The sequence below is a fragment of the Periplaneta americana genome, chromosome 2, assembly GCF_040183065.1.
Source record: "Periplaneta americana isolate PAMFEO1 chromosome 2, P.americana_PAMFEO1_priV1, whole genome shotgun sequence".
NCBI lineage: Eukaryota > Metazoa > Arthropoda > Insecta > Blattodea > Blattidae > Periplaneta > Periplaneta americana.
Genome location: NC_091118.1, coordinates 76,478,740 through 76,499,242, shown reverse-complemented (window position 1 = coordinate 76,499,242; position 20,503 = coordinate 76,478,740). Strand labels below are relative to the sequence as shown.

The following is a 20,503-nucleotide window of genomic DNA, read 5'->3' as shown; positions in this document are numbered from 1 at the left end:
AAGGATAGCAATGGCCAAGGAAGCTTTTAATAGAAAAAGGAGCACCTTCTGCGGACCTCTGGAGAAATAACTAAGGAAGAGACTAGTAAAGTGCCTTGTGTGGGATGTGACATTATATTGGGCAGAAACCTGGACATTACGACGAAGTGAAGAGAAGCGAATAGAAGCATTTGAAATGTACATATGGAGAAAAATGGAACGTGTGAAATGGACAGAGTAAGAAACAAAACCGTGTTGAAAGAGTGGATGAAGAAAGAACGATGCTGAAACTGATCAGAAAGAAAAAAGGAATTGGTTAGGTCACTGGCTGAGAAGAAACTGCCTACTGAAGGATCCACCGGAAGGAATGGTGAACGGGGGAAGAGTTCTGTACAGAAGAAGATATCAAATAATAGAAGACATTAAGATATATACGGATCATATGCGGAGACTAAGAGGAAGACAGAAAATAGGAAAGACTGGTGAATGCTGGATTTGCAGTGAAAGACCTGTCCTTAGAACAATATGAATGAATGTTGCACTTGAAATTGTTATATTAATTGACACGTAGGCCTATATAAATATTTCAGTGTCAATTATTTTATATAATGGTAATACTCGATAGGGTGACCAGACGTCCTCTTTTGTCCAGACATGTCCTCCTTTTAAGGCCTTTGTCCGGGATCCGGGCGGATTTTTTAAAATTCAAGAAATTTCCTTCTTTTCGTAACTTGTATGCCTGATATTTTCAAATTATCTGATTTGACACCTTTTACGAGTAATTTACCTGTACGTGGCAGCATCGACGAAATATACTTTCCCAACGATGAGAACTCTCTTTGCTCCTACTTGTTACGGTCGTTGCTTTTATACAGTATGTAGCTAACTATAAAATAATTTTATGTAATTAAGTTTTATAAGTATGGTGTAATAAACTAGATATTGGCATCATTTTAAGTATAATACAGGCCTAATCCTAAATCTAAATAGCCTAGATATTTTCTGTCCTCTTTAATATTATAGTTCCCTTGACTTTCATATTGTAACTGTAAAATTATTATTATTATTATTATTATTATTATTATTATTGTTTTTGTTTTAGCATAATTATTTTGTAATAAAATAAATATTAACATACCTTTTAAGTATGATATAAACCTAAATCTGTACTGTAAATATTTTGTTATAAAATAGATATTGTCGTAATTTAAAGTATAACATAGGCCTAAGCCTAAATCTAAGTATATATTTTCTGTCCTCTTTTTTATTGATGTGAATATGGTCACCCTAATACTCAGCATCATTTAACTATTCATTAATAATTGTGTCGTCATCAACACCACGTGTACACGAAAATAAAAGGTGTAGAGTAGATCGTTTCTGTTCGTGAAATGTTTACTTCGAGCTCTGTGAATAGGTTTATATTACATTTTGGTGAATCATCATATTTACCCTTCTTGTTTCACAAGTGAATAATCCTAAGCCGGAGCCAATATAAAATTGGGAAAAATTCTGTCGTGAAAAGATACAGCCTAACGGAAGGAAAAAAGGGGGAGGATTTTGCCTAAAGCACTGTTGTGTGGCGAGTGGATCACTTTTTGTTTCTGTGCAACTCGTGCCGTCCATCATGGCCGACATGCGTAGTCCAGTCGTTTGTCGCTCAACTGACGCTTCCTGTCGTAAGAACCGAGTTCGATAACCCGGCACACCCCATATGATGTGGTTGTGCATCTGTGTAACAGTATTTCTCAGAGTTCTGTCATTGTATCACCTTGAATAGCCTGCCTTGTTTATTTCTGGACGCGGTCGGTGTTCCTTCCGCGCCGTCGCGCGCCGCCTGCGAGCGCTGGAGCGTGCGATCTCTGTGAAGTCGGAGCTTCAGATCTGGGAAGATGACAAGCGAAACATCGCGAAGTTCTGGGTTTGATTTCCTAAGCCTTCTGCTCTTATTGTTGATAAGTTTCGTCCGTCGTGTATGCACTGTCTAACGCTTATCTACAGTGTTTAGTGGAAACCACGGTTCATTTTAATTTTTAATGAGTCTAGGATCCTCTGGCGGCAGGGAATCTCGGTAGAGCAGCTGGCTACGAACTGGAAGGTCCGGAGTTCGATCCCAGGTGGTGACAGGATTTTTTCTCGTTGCCAAACTTTCAGAACGGCCCCGAGGTTCACTCAGCCCCCTATAAAATTGAGTACCGGGTCTTTCCCGGGAGTAAAAGGCTGTCAGAGCGTGATGCCGACCACACCACCTCATTCTAGTGCCGAGGTCATGGAAAGCATGGGGCTCTACCTCCATGCCCTCCAAGTGCCTCCATGGCATGTTACGGGGTATTGGGAATAAATTTGAATAAGGAACAAAAAAAAAGTTTCCTTCCCAGGCAGAATTCGAACCTCGAAAATTTTAGTTACCAGTCTATCGTGCTCTGGAGTGAAAAAGGCTCTGAAATCAGCTACAGGGGTCGGTCCGGGTTTTTTTTTTCTTTTTTTTTTTTTTTTTTTTTTTTTTGCCACTACTGTACATCTATTATCAGGCAGATACATCTCATTTGACAATGTGTGTCAGAGACAGAACAATTTGTTTGTATGCATCCGAAGTCTGACTAGTGTAATATGTAGCTAGTCGGCGATGTATGCAATGGAAGGGGAAAGGAACTTGCCACCCTATCCCATATCTTCTGGCCTAGTTGCCCTCATAAGTGGTGTATTTTTGATATCACTTGTTAGGTTCAGACCTGTCTTCAGACAGTGACTAAACAAACAATGGATCTAGGGGTTTTCGTCAATATCATGCTTTGTCACCGTTTGTCGCAGATCGTTTCGTCACACAAGAACAGTACGTCACAATTCATCCAGAAGAAAAGTGTTTTGCAGTACTATAAAAATGAAATAAATGGAAGCTTTTTACGATACTATCAAATAAAAGCCATGGAAATATTTTGTAATACTATAAAAATAATCATGAAAATGTTTTTGCAGTACTACGAAAATAAAAACCATGGAAGTGTTTTGCGGTACTGTAACAATTGAAAACTTTGGAACGCTTTCAAATACTTTAAAAATAAATTCCATGAAAATGTTTCAATATATTGTACAAATAAAACTATGGTAATATTTTATGAAACTATACATATAATTGAAACCATGGATTTTTACGATAGTATACTAAGAAAACCATGGAAAATATTCAGCTATACGGTACTATGAAAATAAACACCATGGAAATGTTTTACGATATAAATTCCATGCAAATGTTTTGCGGTGTTAAAGTACATACACTCTACTTCTTAACGTTTCCATGGTAACAATCTTGTGACAATATGTATTATGTGACATTTCTTTAACGAAAATATAATGTATGACGACGAATCACACATGACGAGTAATTTGGACGAATCACCCATAATTAATTACGTTAACTGTACACATTATAGATGAACTTATCGTATTTAATTTCCTCATTCGTTGTACTTTTCTGATGACCCAATTTGTTTGAGCAGGGAATGTTGTCATCCAGTAAATCATAATTTCTCTAATGGACTCCAGACATAAAATCCTGACGTCTGTTAACCTTAGCCAAGAAGAAGAGGAAATAATGGTGGGGGAGAGAGAGAGAATGAGATAAGATAAGAATGATACGAATGGAAAAGGAAAAAATGGCAAGAAGAAATTAGGATGAATGAAATAATGAGAATGGACGGATGGGGAAGAAGGAAAACCGTGAATGAACGGATGGTGAGAAAGCAAAGATGGTAGATAGAGATGAATAGAAGCAAGGAGAGGAAGGAAAGGTGGAAGATGAGGATGGAAGTAGAGAGAGAAAGGAAATACCAGACGGGAGAAGAATGAGAAGAGTAAATTGAGAATGGAAGACTGGAGAGAAAGGAAGGTGGAAAGTTGTGATGAAAGCTTCAAGGGTGAAAGGAAATATGGGATGAAGGGATGGGACTTCGGAAAAACGGGAAAAAAGAAGGATGAGAAGATAAATAGAAAATAGGGTGGGGGGAAAGAAAAGATGGATTAGGATGGAGGAATGCAAGCATGAGTGCGATAGAAAGTTGAAAAGGAGGAAAATGAGGATGAAAAATAAAAGATGAGAAATCGAGAAGTAGGGTGATGATGAAGAGGAGAAAATTTGAGGTTAAGAATAAAGTGCATAAGATTTGCTGATAATGACGTTGTTAGCAGAAGAGGAGATGATGATATAAAGTCCCGTCGCTCTTATTTTCGGCAGCCAATCACGTTGCAGGTCGGCTACATTTAAACGTGTGCGTCTCGTCATTCGCTCTGATGACGTTATCCACAACCTAACGTTCGATAAATGCTTAATATAATCGTCCGCCATTTTGGCTTTTTCGTTGATGTTCGCAGAAAGCACACAGGACGTTTTTTACCGCTAAGTTATTTGCCCAATTACGGTGCGTTTGATTTATCATAGAAGCTACGACATGATAATGTTTAACGGTGTGACAAATAGATTCCTCGTCTGGTAACTCGGCAACGAAAGAACAAAAATTGCGAACGATCTACTTTATAGAGTCTTCACTTCCTAAGGCGTAACCAAAAAGGAGTCACGCCGGAAATAACAGCGACGCGACTATAAGGGATATACAAGAGGAGTAGTCTACTTCTCTTGGGGATATACTACTGGAGCTAAATGACAGCTGTGAGCAGTATGGGATGAAGATAAATGCAAACAAGACGAAGACCATGGTCTTAGCAAGAAAAGTAAAGAAGGTAAAGTTGCGAATTCTACATGAGGCAGTAGAGCAAGTGGACAGTTTGAAATACTTGGGATGTACTATAAGCAGTAACATGAGCTGCTTCCAAGAAGTCAAAAGGATAGCCATGGCAAAGGGAGCTTTTAATAAAAAATGATCTTCTGTGGACCTTTGGAAAAAGAACTAAGGAAGAGACTACTGAAATGTTTGTGTGGAGTGTGTATGGGTGCAGAAACATGGACATTGCGACGAAGTGAAGAGAAGCTACTAGAAGCACTTGAAATGTGGATATGGAGAAGATGGAGCGTGTGAAATAGACAAAATAAGGAACGAAGCTGTGTTGGAAAGAGTGGGTGAAGAAAGAATAATCCTGAAATTGGTCAGGAAGAGAAAAAGAAATTGACTGGGTCACTGGCTGAGGGGAAACTGTCTACTGCAAGGATGCACTGGAAGGAATGGTGAATGGGAGAAGAGTTTGGCGCAGAAGAAGATATCAAGTAATAAACGACATTAAGATATATGAGCCGTTCAGAGCAGAAGTGGTGTAAGTCAATTTTGACTTACATCACTTGTGCTCTGAACGGCTCAAATAAATAATATACAAAATACAATTCCTACTTTCTCTTTGTCTCTCTCTCTCTCTCTCTCAATCTCTCTGTTCTTCGTATATACATTTACAGGCAAAATATATATTCAGATCATTTAAATTTGTATAATAACGACTGAATTATTAGCCTAGTTTATATGAGCCGTTCAGAGACTAAGAGGAAGGCAAAAAATAGGAAATACTGGAGAATGCAGGGTCTGCAGTGAAAGACCTGCACTTGGGCAGAATGCTATGAATGGAGTATAAAATTACCCTTGGTATAAGATTGTATTAGAGTTGTAGGCGTATTTGTGAAGATAATGTTCATGGAATCTTACAATATGTTGAAATCTGATTCATCCCTTTCACCTCATTCCATGCTCTGCTGATAAGGAGTGATACAGTGATTCGGAATGGTTTTCACGACACATGAAAGGACATAGGTCTAAAATAAGAGCATGAAAATAATGGATCGTGGGTAGAAGTCTCTATATGCACTTTGAAACGTAGCATGATAGTTAACTGTGATCTGTGTCCAGCGAATGAATTAGTCAGCCTTGTGAAACGTGTTACGTAAAGCGTCGCATTCCACAAAGTGAACGACTGAGTTCCAATGTTTACATTTCGCCAGCCAAGTTTCAGTAGTTAATTATACGCGAATCTGGTGCCCCCAATTTCTTACACGTCACGAGAAACGCCCCTGTCACACCCAAGATCACATTACATAGTAGGCAGTCTTAATTCATTAGAATATGCGTGTTTTAGCTAACGATTTCACCTGGAACAGGAATTAGTTACTCCTCAGATCTTGAGACGTAGCTTACAAAGAGACTCAAGCAAGTCTCATTCGACGACTTCACTTTTTCCTCCATTTACTACTACATGTATCTTAGGAATGGTTTGAGAATCTAAAATTCGTTCATTTAACCAAAAGTTCCAAAGTCTGAACATAAGTACCCCCCCATTCTATAAGGAATTTAATTCATTCATTCATTCATTCACAGTGTTTTGCCCAAGACAGCAGCTCATGTTACTGCTTATAGCATATCCCAAGTATTTGAAGCTGTCCACTCCACTTGCACTACATCCCCATTTAGAATTCGCATATTTACCTTCTTTAATTTTTTCTTCCGATAACCATGGTCTTCGTCTTTTTTTGCATTTATCTTTAACCCATACTGCTCACGAGCGGCCGAGTAGCTCAATTGGTAGAGCAGCTGGCTACGGACTGGAAGGTCCGGGGTTCGATCCCAGGTGGTGACGGGATTTTCTCGTTGCCAAACGTTCAGAACGGCCCCGGGGATAAAAGGCGGTCGGAGCGTGGTGCCGACCACACCATCTCATTCTAGTGCCGAGATCACGAAAGCATGGTGCTTTACCTCCATGCCGCCCAAGTGCCTTCATGGCATGTAAAAGGGATACCTTTACCTTTTTTTTACCCATACTGCTCACAGTTGTCATTTAGTTCCAGTAGCATATCCCTTAGTATTATCTCCTCTTCTGCTAATAACGTCATATCAGTAAATCTTACGCATTTTATTCTTCTCACTCCTACTATCACTCCTCCCATGTTCTGAAAACAGTTCTACATTAAATCCTCTAAGTATATGTTGAACAGAGTAGGTGATAAAGGGCATCCTTGTACTCTTCTCCCTATTTCACTTTCTTCTGGCATTTCTTCTTCTATCCTGACTTCGACTCGTTTTATATAAAGATTACTGAACAGCATGTAGGCATACACTTATTTGCCCACAGGGGGCAGAGGGATAAGTGGTAAGCCTCAAACGGTACCTAAAATGCAACTAAGGTATTACTAGGACACGAGAGATGAGAATTTAGTCCAGAGACTCTAATTTAGGCTTTGAGATCTTTACCGTGCCGGAAAACTCCAGACACGGGACATGCTGCTTAAAGTTCCTCCCGGAGGACTTGCTCTCCATTGAACCCAGCTGAGTTTGAACCCGCATATCTTGGATCTAGAGGAGAGCGCTTTACTCCTAGACCACGGGGGGGGGGGGGAATGAGGATCTAAAATACGCACTGCAAAAGTTTACTATAAAGATATCTTGATGAACTAGTGCATCATCATGTCAGTTGAACGTTCAAATTTCACTGACATTCCTCAGACTGGGAAGGGCTGGTGCATTGTTTAATTCTGGAAGATTTGCTCTTAAGATGTCCTTGCCATGTAGCATCTCACTGTCACTAATTTCACTCTCACAGTTCATATATCATCGTTTAAATAAGTTAATTTTTTAATACTGCAATAATAATTGTGTTGTTCAGTAGTAAACATCTATATGAATTGTGTAATTTTATTAACTTTTTAATTCTTTTCTTATATCACAAAAGAATTAATACTATAAAAAAGTACTTGTTACGTTTGCTTTAACAGCCCTTCTCAGCTCGGCACCTCGTCGTTGGCCACGCTGTTGCTTTCACTTTTATTGGCAGTACAGAATATTATCTTTCAAGAGATTCAATTTGAACATGTTCTAATTCTCTAATTTCTCTAGCGAGCTCTGGAGATCACCGTGTATTCCAACTTCGTAAGAAGAGAACCCTTAGTTGTAGTTCTAAGCCCTACAAGTACTCCATACGCTCTTATTCCTTAAGGGCTAGGTGTTCTTTTAACGTGAATGCGCCTGTAAGTTCGGTCCAGTCTACTCGTGTCGTCCCACAATGTCGCTCCTATAATTTCCTAACTACACGACATATTTCTAAGATGTAAATAGCGATTGATAGACGAATGATCAGTGTATCCAATGTGACCTTGAGTTGGAGCGAGTGACATTATCTAGCTATACGCAGGAGGGGAGGGGAAGTTGAGGCAACCTAGGCAGTGTAACTCGAGAATGCGAAGCGATAGAACGTTTGAAGAGTTTCAAACGATCCATAACGAACCAAGCTACAATCTCAATTGAGCAACAATCAGCAGTCCACAAGTGAAATTGGAAAAAAATCGCGTGTGAATTTGAATGAAGAGGAATAAATTCACAAAGTCGAGTCATATGCAGCGGAAAAGGGAGTGGGCATATAAATAACGGAAAGCAAACGATAGAGCACGGTGGTTTGGTGGTTACTATAGAAATCGGCGTGTTTACTCTCAATGTATACAAGATGGCTACTCCCAGGAGTCGCAGCATAGCGAAGATGTACCGGGTTTTTAGGGTATCTGGAAAGGAGAATTAATGTCGTCGCCTCATCTGACGTTTACTTTAACAGCAATTTTGTCAGCGACGTATTCAAGCATAACACTTGCGGCTGTCTCTCCTATACAGCCTAGTCGGATTTTTTTATCCATTGAGTTTTCGATATTATTATTATTATTATTATTATTATTATTATTATTATTATTATTATACTCTTTTCTTATATGTCAAGGCATCAACTTAGTGAATGTACTTTCTTCTGTCCTTGGTTCTTATTGCTGAAGACTTATGACAGAAAGTGTCTTGTTGGTGTGTAAGATATAAAGCTTTGTTTTAATTTTCTTTCTCCCTTCCATTCCCGCAACCCGTTATACTGCAGTGGTGACCAAAACTCGAGCTGCAGTGATTATATGCGACAGACAGCCTATGAAGTGAGGAGACGGAAAAAAGATATTTTGCATGAAAACTGTAATCAGTGTATTTCCTGTACTAACAATTCCGCGGATAAAAATCTCAAGCACTGCTGTATCAGTAATGTCACTGCTGTCATCAAGAGCCAGTGAATATGAGATTTTTCTTGCTTTTTTTTTTTTTTTTTTTTTTTTTTTTTTTTTTTTTTTTTTACCTTCCTCTTGAATATAATCAGGAACTTTCTAAATTCTTCTCTCGATACATACTTTAGAAGATAAACTCAGAAGTGAAAGCGTAAAATAATTAAATATTTAATGAATTTATTATAAAATAAAATATGGCGAAGATGGGTTGAGCATGTAGAATAAGAGACAAAAGGATCGTAAAACGATCTTGGAATGCAAACCATCTGAAAACGAAACATAGGGCGTCCTAGAGAAATGTGGCTGAAATGAAGACTGAAAAGGCTGGAAATTCAAACCGTAAAGTGAAACATATTTTGCTGACTTGGAAATTTGACTTGATATGTCAAATATTATGAATATAAAATGTGTATAATTTGACACTCGCTAAAACCATTGGACATTGATCCAAATGTCTGCATTAAAGCGTGATAGGTAGGTGAAACCTACTGATAGCAACTGCATTGAAATCTACTGATAGCAACTACATTTTGTTGCTGTAACAACAGTTACAAACAATTAATTAATTGCATCTATCTCTGTTGCCACAGAAACGCTTCACTCGCAGCAGAAAACGCGTATGTCCTTGAACAGATTCCAGACAGTCGTCTCAAATCCAAATATTAAAATCCTTTGTCTCAATGAAAAAACACCGCAGAAGAGTTTACCATGGTCCATTAATACGTGGGCACATTATCGATGCAATTCACTGCAGAAATTATTAGAAGTCACTTAGTTCCATATGAACGTTTTCAGATGGCAAATTTTTTACTTTCTACGCCCAAGAAAGAATTGGGCAGCAGATTGTAACCTCCACGTAAATACACACGCACAAATAAATTCATCTGTAATGGTGAAAATACGAGGACTTCATTCCGAAAGCCGGCGTTTGAAACCCGTCTGCACATAGAGACTGTCCTTTCCTGTTTTATACACTCTGAATGTGAAATAAGAGAAACTTGGATGTAAGCTATGCAATAAGATGTGAGACCGTACAAATCAGCTAGCTAGGTGAGTTTCAAGACCCAGAAAATTGAACATGTTCAAGGACTGTTCCTCTTTCTCTTCTGTCTGGTTTCTAGCCGAAGTTTCTGGTGGTAGGATATGTAGCACTTCGTAAAATCACTCGAATTTTCGCAGGTCCAAAAACACACGACCTACAAATAGAGTAAAAATCAGTATTTTACTACATGGAACAAATCTGTGGTAAAACAGCTTTCGGGAAGAGGATAATGGTTCCCCCCCCCCCCCCACATTTGCTTAACTTTTTTGTGTGTAGAAGTAACATTGTTGCAACAACTTAAATTCGAGATTAGTTAAAAAACATTTTTGGGGCCTAAATGTTGAAAAAGACTACCAGAATACAGTAATTCAGTAAATTGGATAGTATATATCAGCCATTTTTAGAAATAAAGTCAAAATTTCTATGACATTACTCTTTGCAGAGTATGTAGAAATACAAATATACACTGACAGGCACAAAAAACGCAACACTTCAATTTCTTTAAAAATTAAGATTTATTTTATATTTCTTAATATTATCTTACTCTGTTATGATGCAGTATGAAGTTAGTCAAATTTAAAATTCTGTTTATGAAAAAAAAAGTTATTTTTATAACAATTTAATGTGATTTTTGCAAGAACGACGTAACACAATGTTTACATTGTTTTGTTTCGAAAACATTCATTATCCACTCTAATACTTGGTCTTTGTTTAGTGCACTTCACTGGCACTCTCTTCTCACCTTTAGAAGCGTGTATTGTCACCACTCGCATTAATTACGTCATTCAACCTTTCAGGGATGCTCCTGATCAAAGTTTCAATATCCTCCTGAGGAATCGGTTCCCAATCTTTTTGGAGACCCTCCCGCAGGTTTTTAGAGTGTCTGGGTAATTTTGGCGGATTCTTCTTCCCAGATTACTCCACAACTGCTCGATAGAATTCAAGTCCGGACTTCGAGCAAGCCATTCCATGAGGTGAATCTCCGCCTCATTCTGGAACTATGGCACACATTGGGCCACATGCGGGGCGTGCGATGTCGTGAATCGGCAGGAAACCATCGTCAATAAATGGAGCAAATGGCACAACATGCTCCTGAAGGATTTCCTGCACATACCGATGTGCTGTAAGGCTGGTATTCTCAATGAAGACCGGCTATGTCCTTGTCAAGCTTATTCCAACCCACACAGAACTACCCTGGAAAGCGAGTCTGGACGAAAATGTGCAGAGGGACTGTGAAGAAGGCCTGGTGAAAGATATTCCCCTGCACATTTCGTCCAAGGGCATTTTCCAGTGTAGTCCTGTGTAGTGTGGGCTGGAATGGACTTGATAGCAAAAACAGAGCTTGTCTTCATTATTTGCAGGAAATCCTTAAGGAGCATGTTGTGTCGTTTGCTCCATTTATTGGTGATGATTTCCTGCTGATGCACGACATCGCATGTCCACATGTGGTCCAATGTGTGCAGCAATTCCAGAATGAGGCGGGGATTCACGTCATGGAATGGCCTTCTCAAAGTCCGGATTTAAGTTCTATTGAGCAGTTGTATTGTAATCTGGAAAGAAAGATCCGCTAAAATTACCCAGACCTGCGGGATGCTCTCCAAAAAGAGTGGGAACTGATTTCTCAGGAGAATAATGCAACATTAATCAGGAGCAACCCTGAGAGGTTGAATGACGTAATTAATGCAAGTGGTGGCAATACATGCTTCTAAAGGTGAGAAGGAAGTGTCGGTGAAGTGCAGTAAACAAAAAGTGTTAAGAATTTGTAAGGAATGAATGAATAAGTTTTCGAAACAATATCGTGTAAACATTTTGTGTTACTTATGTCGTTCTTGCAAAAGTTCAATTAAATTGTTGCAAAAATTAACTTTTTCTTCATAAACAGAATTTTAAATTTTATTGTAGCTTAATACTGCTTCATAAAAGGAGTAAGATAATATTCAGAAATATAAAATAAATCTTAATTTTGAAAGAAATTGAATTGAATTGAAAGAGGTGAATTGCAAACGCGTCCTTGCAAGGGGTTCGGGGCTGCACGAAACTAAATATGTGAGCTCCAAGCCTGTTGACCACTAGTCTCACTCCGGATTACGCTGCTCCACTGAAGGAGCTCTAGAAAATTTTGAAGGGGAAAAACCGAAAATGGACGTAACCTCTTAGGTACCACATACGCGAGGATTGAAGCTTTGCGGTTTTTATGTCTAGTGTACAATCATAACGTGTGTGTGTGTGTATATATATACATATATATATATATATATTACATATATTACATTTATTATCTATAACTTATCTAAACTGGTCTTTCTTTGTATTAAAACCGTAAATGAGGCAGAACACGTCCATGTTACATTTGTGTGTAGGGAAATCGAAGCATGCTGTGAAGTAAATTTCCTTGCTGTTATGGAAATATATAGACTTGCAAATCAATAGTTATTTAGACACAAATCGCCAGTAACTTCTAGCAATAATGCCTGTATTAGTTCTAGCTAACAACACCGGACCCCGTGTCTCTCCTTTTTATGCCTTATACAGAGCTTTCTTTTCAAAACTTCCCAGTCTAAGTAGCCTAAACTAATTATTTAAATTGAACCCAATTTAAACAAAAAAAGAACACCTCAATTTAGATATTGAGGGTGAAATCTGAAACCAGGCTTAATTACATTTTAGATTCCACCCCCCCCCCAGCCACCCCCACTTTGAAATTTCAAATGGTACCTCTAGGCTATATTTTTATACTTAAATAGGAAAGAGTGTTCAATTGTTTATACACCTCATTCATTTGTTTTCGCATCTTTTGTTTTCTATCGTCGCCTGGCAACCTGGATAGTTGCTATTGTTGATTAGAGCTGAAGAGAACAAAGCTACAAAAACTTGTTGAGCATTCCATGTAATACTTGTGTTTGTGTATTAAATTATTTTTAAAATGGTGTATATCCTTCAAGAGAGAAATAAATCATTCTTATTGATTAAATTTAGGAAATTACACAAAATAAGCTGTTTTCATCCTACAATCAACTGATAAAAACTTAGAATACAGGTGTGTGCGTTTGGGTGGGTGCATGCGTGCGTGCGCGAGTTGTACGAAAGTCAGGACATCCTCACCGTCTGAAGACATTATGAAAATTGTACGACGCGGAAGTGTCACAAGGGCTTTTGACTTTTCAGTATGTTTTGCTCACGTCTTGTCCGCAGCATGTTTTCGCCCGACGCCTGTGCCACGTCCTGTCTACGTCTTCTCTGTATGAATTGCGCATTAGGTCACGCTTATTTTTTTACTACACACGCAGTTAACACCCGACACTGAATATTTAACATTTTATCCTGCTACTACTACATTTCATAAACATCACAAAGGAATAGAAGAACATTTGGTTTCCTATTTGTTAAATAGTGTAGTTGGTATGACTTCCGCAGTCTTTGTTGTAAGAACTCTGTCTACAGCTACTGTACTTGATGTACTGTATGTCTGCTGTTGAGTTAGCAGTGAGCAAGATCTGTACACTGATGTTGAGCAGTGAGTACTGCTCTCTCTCGTTGTGCAACGGAATGCCTTGCAAGGTTGTTGGGAAACAGTTCTTACACACACAGTTCCTCTCCCTTCCTGTCGACCTTGGCATACCCAATACTGATACTGTTACTATTGATATTTTCACGAACGGAAGAATTTTCGAACACTGATTTACGAATTTCCCGGTCTTCAGCATGGTGTGACTTTAATTTTTGCACAGCCATTACTCAATACAGAAACATCAACGTTTGAGCTAGTTTCTGTATCTCGATAGAAAATCCTTCCGTTATTATTGTTAGGTCAGAATTAAGAAATTTTTTTAATCTCGGCTCCCAAAAAGTTTCACTGTAAGGGAAGTACAGAAAAATGTTTTAAAATCATTTCTAAATGTAAATTTTTTCGGTAGAACAAGTCAATGTAAGTTGGTTACGCTGTAACACGATCATCTTACTTCTCTAATTCACTTTTCCTAAATTTAATGTAACATTACAGACTTTTAAAAATATGTTATGTAAAATACGTCAATTTTTCGGTTGGTTGTACCTGCTCACGTTGACAATTCACAACAGTTTGGAATATCTTCCTGGAAGGTAGAGGTTTGCCTAATGTTCATGCATAGGCGAAGATAAAAGGAGGTCCACCGCTGTGGAGTAACGGTTAGAATGCCTGACCGTGAAAACGAGCGGCCCCATGTTCAAATCCTGTTTGAGACAAGTTACCTGAGTGAGGTTTCCGGGGTTTTCCCTCAACCCATTAAGAGCAAATGCTGGGTAACTTTCAGCTATGGACCCTGGATTCTTTTTGTTGGTATTGTCAACTTCATCTCATTCAGACGCTAGATAACCACAGCAGTTGATAAAACTTCGTAAAATAACCAATTAAAAAAAAAAGATGGAACGATTTCCTTGGGGGGGGGGGGCAGCCACAATAGGATGATAAACTAATTCATAAATACGTATTTTATGAGCATACGAATGCACCCACATGCATAAAAAGACGAATACATTCATAAACCTACCCAGTGAAAAAATAAACATTTATATGTCCTCTGAAACCTATACCTTGCTTTAGCTAAGTGCAAAAAATGTCAGTGTATGAAATAAATATCGCCGATTTTTGTTAACAAGATCCTAAGATCCTTGTGTGAACTACAAAGCTGTGCCATCACTGATTCCAAGGATGCTTCATACTGTATTCGCCGTTTATTATCACTAGTATTTGTCACTAGTTGTAGGTTGAATGTCATCACCCGCAATAATAGCAGATGCATCAACACTTGCATCGTTATCCGTAGTATTAGCAGATTCATTATTACTAGTATGTACTTCGTTTACTTCCACCACTTTGTTCTATACTTAATCAAAAAGGATCTCGCGAACTCATGGTCACATGAAATGAACTGAATGAAATCTCTCAAGAAAATGTTCCAGGCTTGTCCCAATTCTTTCTTACCAATACTATAAAATGATAAATAGCATAATGAATGCCCATATTTCGTGGGCTCAGAATGACAAGGTTCTATCTGACAATTTTTAGCAAATTTGAGATTTTTGTTCCATTGAATTCTGGTACTTCACAGCTATTTACCATATTAAATTAATGTTGACATCTCAATTATTGTTCGTGATAAAGTTAGTTTGGGAAATCTGCATTGATTTTATTAACAACCAAACTTTTAAAATGCTCTCCTGTAAAATTTACTAAACACTAGATAGAACCTTGTCATTCTGAACCCTCGATTTGGTAACATACGTAAATGTTGATTTGTATTATATTGATTTGCAAATAAACCTATTATAATTCCTCAGAATTATGTTTTCTTCATACCCTAAATCTTTCCGACCCGGGAAGTTGGGGGAATGCCCCCATCCCCCCCCCCCGTATCTCCATCTATGGTTTCATTATTTGACAGACATATTTCTTGAGCTGTTTTGAAACCTTTTAAACGCTTCACAACTATTATTGGTAAATACTCTATGCAGTATTACTGTTAATTGCCGGTTTAACTGTAGGGATACAGTAATTAAATTCACTTGCTTTCTTCATTTTAGTTCTTTAAAAAAAGCGAAAAATAAAGAATGGCAGTGAAATACAATAATTCTGATGTCCCACGACTACCTGTTTTGGGTAAAATAAACGAAAAGAAAAACATGATCTGGCACTCTAGGTAGTGTGTGAAGACTTTTTGTTTAACAAAAGTCTGTGCTGCAGAATCTTGATTGCTTTTGGACTCGGGAAGATTGTAAATTCTGGCATGCAGGTCATTATTGAAAACATTAGATAGCTGTCCTGGTTTTCAGGCTTGGAACTGACGAAACGGGAAATAGTCCCATGAATGAGAAGAGAATACGAAATAGAGGATGGGAAATACAACTTTTGCACCGAGGAGAGACTGGTACTGTTCACTGGGATTTCTCTTGTAAAATGTCGTTTACGAGCAATAAATTGGCAACATGATCTCGACAGATGGATATATTATATGATGCCGGGGATCGTCCGTCTCCCCTTGAGAATCTGATGTCCCCTGCTGAAAAGGTGTTAATTTGTGTCTGCCAGGGACAACACATTCCCTTCGGCTGCAACATTTATAGTTTCAACATTTTAAATATTACTAATGTAGTACATAACAATTCTCGCTTATTCTGTAATAAAAGTTGAGCGCGATAATATTATGAATTGGCCAATACTGCAAATTATTATGGACAATATTTTTATCGGCAATTAACATTTCAGTGTTCTCCCCACTCACTCTGGAGAACTCTCCCCTTAACGCTCTAAACATGCTTTGAATCTCGCGCCACCTTGTAGGAACAGAGCCTCGACTGATAGTCTCTCTTTGTTTCTCTCATGCCTCGAGATGGTCAGGCACGTACTGTAGCTGCGAAACTGTTTCTACATCTTTGGCATTGCCTATGCACTCAAAAGTGGTACAATGTAGTGTATTCCGTGAACAACCCAACCTGTTAAAAGAAGATATTGGATAGCGGTGATAAAAGATTACAAGGGAGGCCGAAATATTCTGAGAAAACCAGTTAAGGCCTTCTCTCTTTTGTCATATGGGCCTAACCAAGAGGAACTGCTTGGAATCAAATGCAGGTCTCTGGTGTAAAGCCATCAGATGACTGCTATAGTTTAATCTTTGTGATGTCTTCAATTAGAAGGAACATTACTATTTGTAATCTCGTAGTGACATTAGTATAAAATGCTCGTTTTATGTGCATTTGTAACGCGCCTCTTTCGTTCGTAGAATGAAAAAACAGCACGCATCGATAATTGGTAGGATGTCATTTCGTGTGGCATTTGTCATCAACATTCAATATTTCCGTAGAAGATGTTACTTTTGCAGATGGATCATCTCCTTGGTGTAGGTCTATCAGATGATTCTTCGTCCAAGACATTAAAATAGAGGCTGACAATCTACGGTATAACCTTACTAAAATACACATTATTATAGTCACTTTTTTATTGTTCATTTCATTCGCTCGTTTGTCCTTATATTCAATCAGTTACGCACTCTTAATATAGTCTTTCTCGCTTCCATATCCACTGTCTCTGTTAAACTAGCGCTGAGGTATAGTCGGACCATCGGATCTGTGCCCCCGTGAGATATGCGAACTGAACCCTAATTCCTTCTCAGCCTCGGTAATTCATTTCTCTCCCTGCATTCCTATCTCTCTCACTTTCTGTCCCCCACTACTCACAATTTTGGCCTTCTTGCGGGACAGTTTACAATATTTGCACTTGCAGTCCAGTGTTGTCAACTCAACATAATACTGTAGCACGGAGTGGCGAAAGAAACATTATTAAGCAAGTACGTAATAGCATTTTGCGATGAAGAGAAGCAAACAGATCAATATCTGTTTCCTATAAATCAGGCAACGAAAAGAGCAATTGATATCACATGTGAGGCTTATTTTATTTCAATTGGTTATGTATTAAAATTACTTACTTAACTAATACTAATAATACCAACATTTTATGTAATTTATATAGACAGGTCAGAACTCCTAATAAAGAAAATCAGGAGAGAGGGAGTCTGTGCAGGAGATGAAAAGCTAGAATCACCAGGGAAGAACAGATCAAGGGAACTTTTACTTATTGTAGATGATATGAACCGATGTATTTTAAGAAGAAAGATACAGTAATTTTATGCCGTGCAGAAAGAAGTTCCGACATTGAAGAAATTACTGAAGGTTGGGAGAGAAGCAATAATTTCCAAGGTTGGAGAGAAACGCTAAGGAAAGTGATTCGAGACATGGGATTTAGATTTAAAAAATGTAGAAATACAAAATGTATTTTGATTGAAAGAAATGATATTGTAGCATGGAGGACCAGTTATTTATGACACTGTTTGACGGAAGTTTGGCGACATCTCTATTCGGCAAGGTTCGTGGCCTGCTGTTTAACGTGGTGGGAGGAAAGCGGGTGGAATGGAGTGAGTACAGGCGTTAACTTTTCCAAGAACGACAGCGCTGAAGGGGCACAGATCCGATGGTCCGACAATAGTTCCCTTCCTACGCCATTTGTGCACCTTTAATTGCCTTACCAGTCATACCAACATAACTTTGGTGGCATTACGAAAGTTTCACGCTAGTGTATACTCACGCTATGCCTTGCATATACGAATCTGCGACAGGTTAGGTTAGAATAGATCAGGCTTTAAGTACTGACTAGCGTTAATGGCGGACGTAGAAACGAAGTTACATTATGGAAACTGTGATTATTTCATTATTAGTTTGTTGTGCTTCATTGTTTTCCAGTGATTATTGAATAAATACAAGTTTTGAGTTTTTCACATTACATCGTTTCGTGTTTTATATCCCTACGTTCCTTTCCTTCACGAGAAATCACAATCATTTTACACGCAATGTACTGTATTCCCGAACAATTTCATTCCCTTCGAATATTACTCTATAAAATCCTGAACTTTTCAAATCCATCTCCACAAAAAAATCCCTTAAAAGTTAGCAATTTCCACTTCCAAAATCACCGGAACTACCTCAGCACTAGTTTCTCGGAGGTTTTTCTTTTCTTTCATGTTCTTAAGTTCCTCTGTGCTTACATTGTGCTGGTATTTCAATGTAATTGTATGATAGTTTGAACTTGTTTCGTAGAAATCCTTAAATTGATCTCAGTTTTAAGTCTATTCCCATCCCATTGTTTAACATCTTTGTGTATGCACTTTCCTTTGCATGTACTGGTATATCCTTTGAGTTGTCTCTCCGTAGTGTGTACAACATGAACTCAGAAATATTGGCTGGAGTAAAAGATTGATGCTGGATGTGTAAAAATGACAGTATAATGTTGTTTGTCTGACATGGGTTTGTCTTGTTGCAGAGACAACATTATCCAGAGGAAAATCTGGGAGTTTCCACATAGCCCTAGAGCCAGTTCGTGGCCTAGACTCAAGGTGTATGATTTCATCTAAGCGGCAGGAGCCTATCAGTTATAGGTGAGTCCATATGGTGTTCACTGTTGTAGCCCCAGAAAATTGCTGTTGTAGTTCTCAATTGTTGAGTGATTACCATTTTTGCCAGTATAACAGACGTTTGTAGGTCACAATCAAGGTGAAGGCAATAAAGGGAGAGAAATCAGGAGTCCCATTTCACTGATATGCAGTATGAATGAAGGTGTTCTAGACTGAATTACGATAATGTGACCAGAATTTCTGAAGTTCAAAATGGGATACTTACTAGTACTACATCTTCGCAGAATACTCGCTCTCCTAGTCGTATAACATTCAGTATCGCAAATACTAATTTAATTATTTTATTTTAAAATACTATGAACATAATGTGTCCCAAACTGTGGTGTCGTGGTCTAAGGCATCCTGCCTGACTCGCGTTGCGGAATGCATATGCTGGTTTGAATCCTCATGGGGAGAAAAAATTTTCTCATGAATTTTCAGCCGGTATTCACGACAGCTGTTCACCCAGCATTGTGATGCACTTGAGGAGCAATGATAGGTAGTGAAATCTGGTTACGAAACTCCGTCAACAGCTGGGAGGGTGGGATTATCATGCTAACCACATTTATTTATTTATTTATTTATTTATTTATTTATTTATTTAACAATAACATATACATAAAAACGTTACATTAAAATACCCAGAAAGAGCAAAGCTCGTGTTTGGGGACAGTTCCGTTACATAGATATACATACTTTGTAGACAAAATACTTAAGAAAATGGTCACATAAAGATGATAATAAATTTAGTAAGTAATAATACTAGTAATAACTGAGTGAAAAAAGAGACATGTTGAGATTGGTGAATTAATATAAAATTATTATTAGTAGTATAATTAGTACAGGTCATGTTGATATAGTAATCAAGATAAGATAGAAAAAATATACTTAGGATAGAAATAAACTTGTTTTACAATACTTGGTACATAATATAAATACAGGGAAGTCTGTCATATAAATTTTTTAATTCTGGATCTGAAAATTTCATTGCTTAAAGTAGTCAACTCTGGATGAACTTTTATTATCGAATTATATAGACGTGGACCATAATTCATACTGTGTAGTAAAGCAGCAGATGTGAAACATTTAGGTTCACTTAATTTAAGAATTTCATTTAGTCTTGTATTATGATCATGTGGCTGAGCTACAAAATTCATTCTATTTTAATGATAGAATTTCAGTAAAGAGTATTTATAAATTTGGTCGATTCTAAAAACATTCAATTCGGAATGGATCAAATTTGTTGGATAATCCAGTCGCCTTTTCAAACAAATTTTGATTATACGTTTTTGCAACATAATTAGAGGAAGAAGAGCAGTTTGTGTAATGCCTCCCCATCCAGTTATACCATATTGGATAATAGATTCAACTATAGCCAAATAAACTAAATGTAATACATGATAGGTAAGTAATGGAAAAGGTTTACAAATTTGTAAATTGTTTTACGGATCCTGTTACATAAAAAGGTGATTTGTCTATCCCATTTCAAGTGCTGAT

At 37.9% G+C, this 20,503-nt stretch overlaps 1 protein-coding gene across 3 annotated transcripts in view; it reads left to right on the top strand.

Annotated features, from left to right (window-relative positions):
* Positions 1-20,503, top strand: part of eIF5 (eukaryotic translation initiation factor 5) — a 227,288-nt gene that overhangs the window by 140,181 nt on the left and 66,604 nt on the right. For all 3 annotated transcript variants that reach the window (XM_069817991.1, XM_069817990.1, XM_069817992.1), the window contains one exon: positions 18,877-18,991. The gene's annotated coding sequence lies outside the window, so the exon portion shown is untranslated. The remainder of the gene's footprint in view (positions 1-18,876; positions 18,992-20,503) is intronic.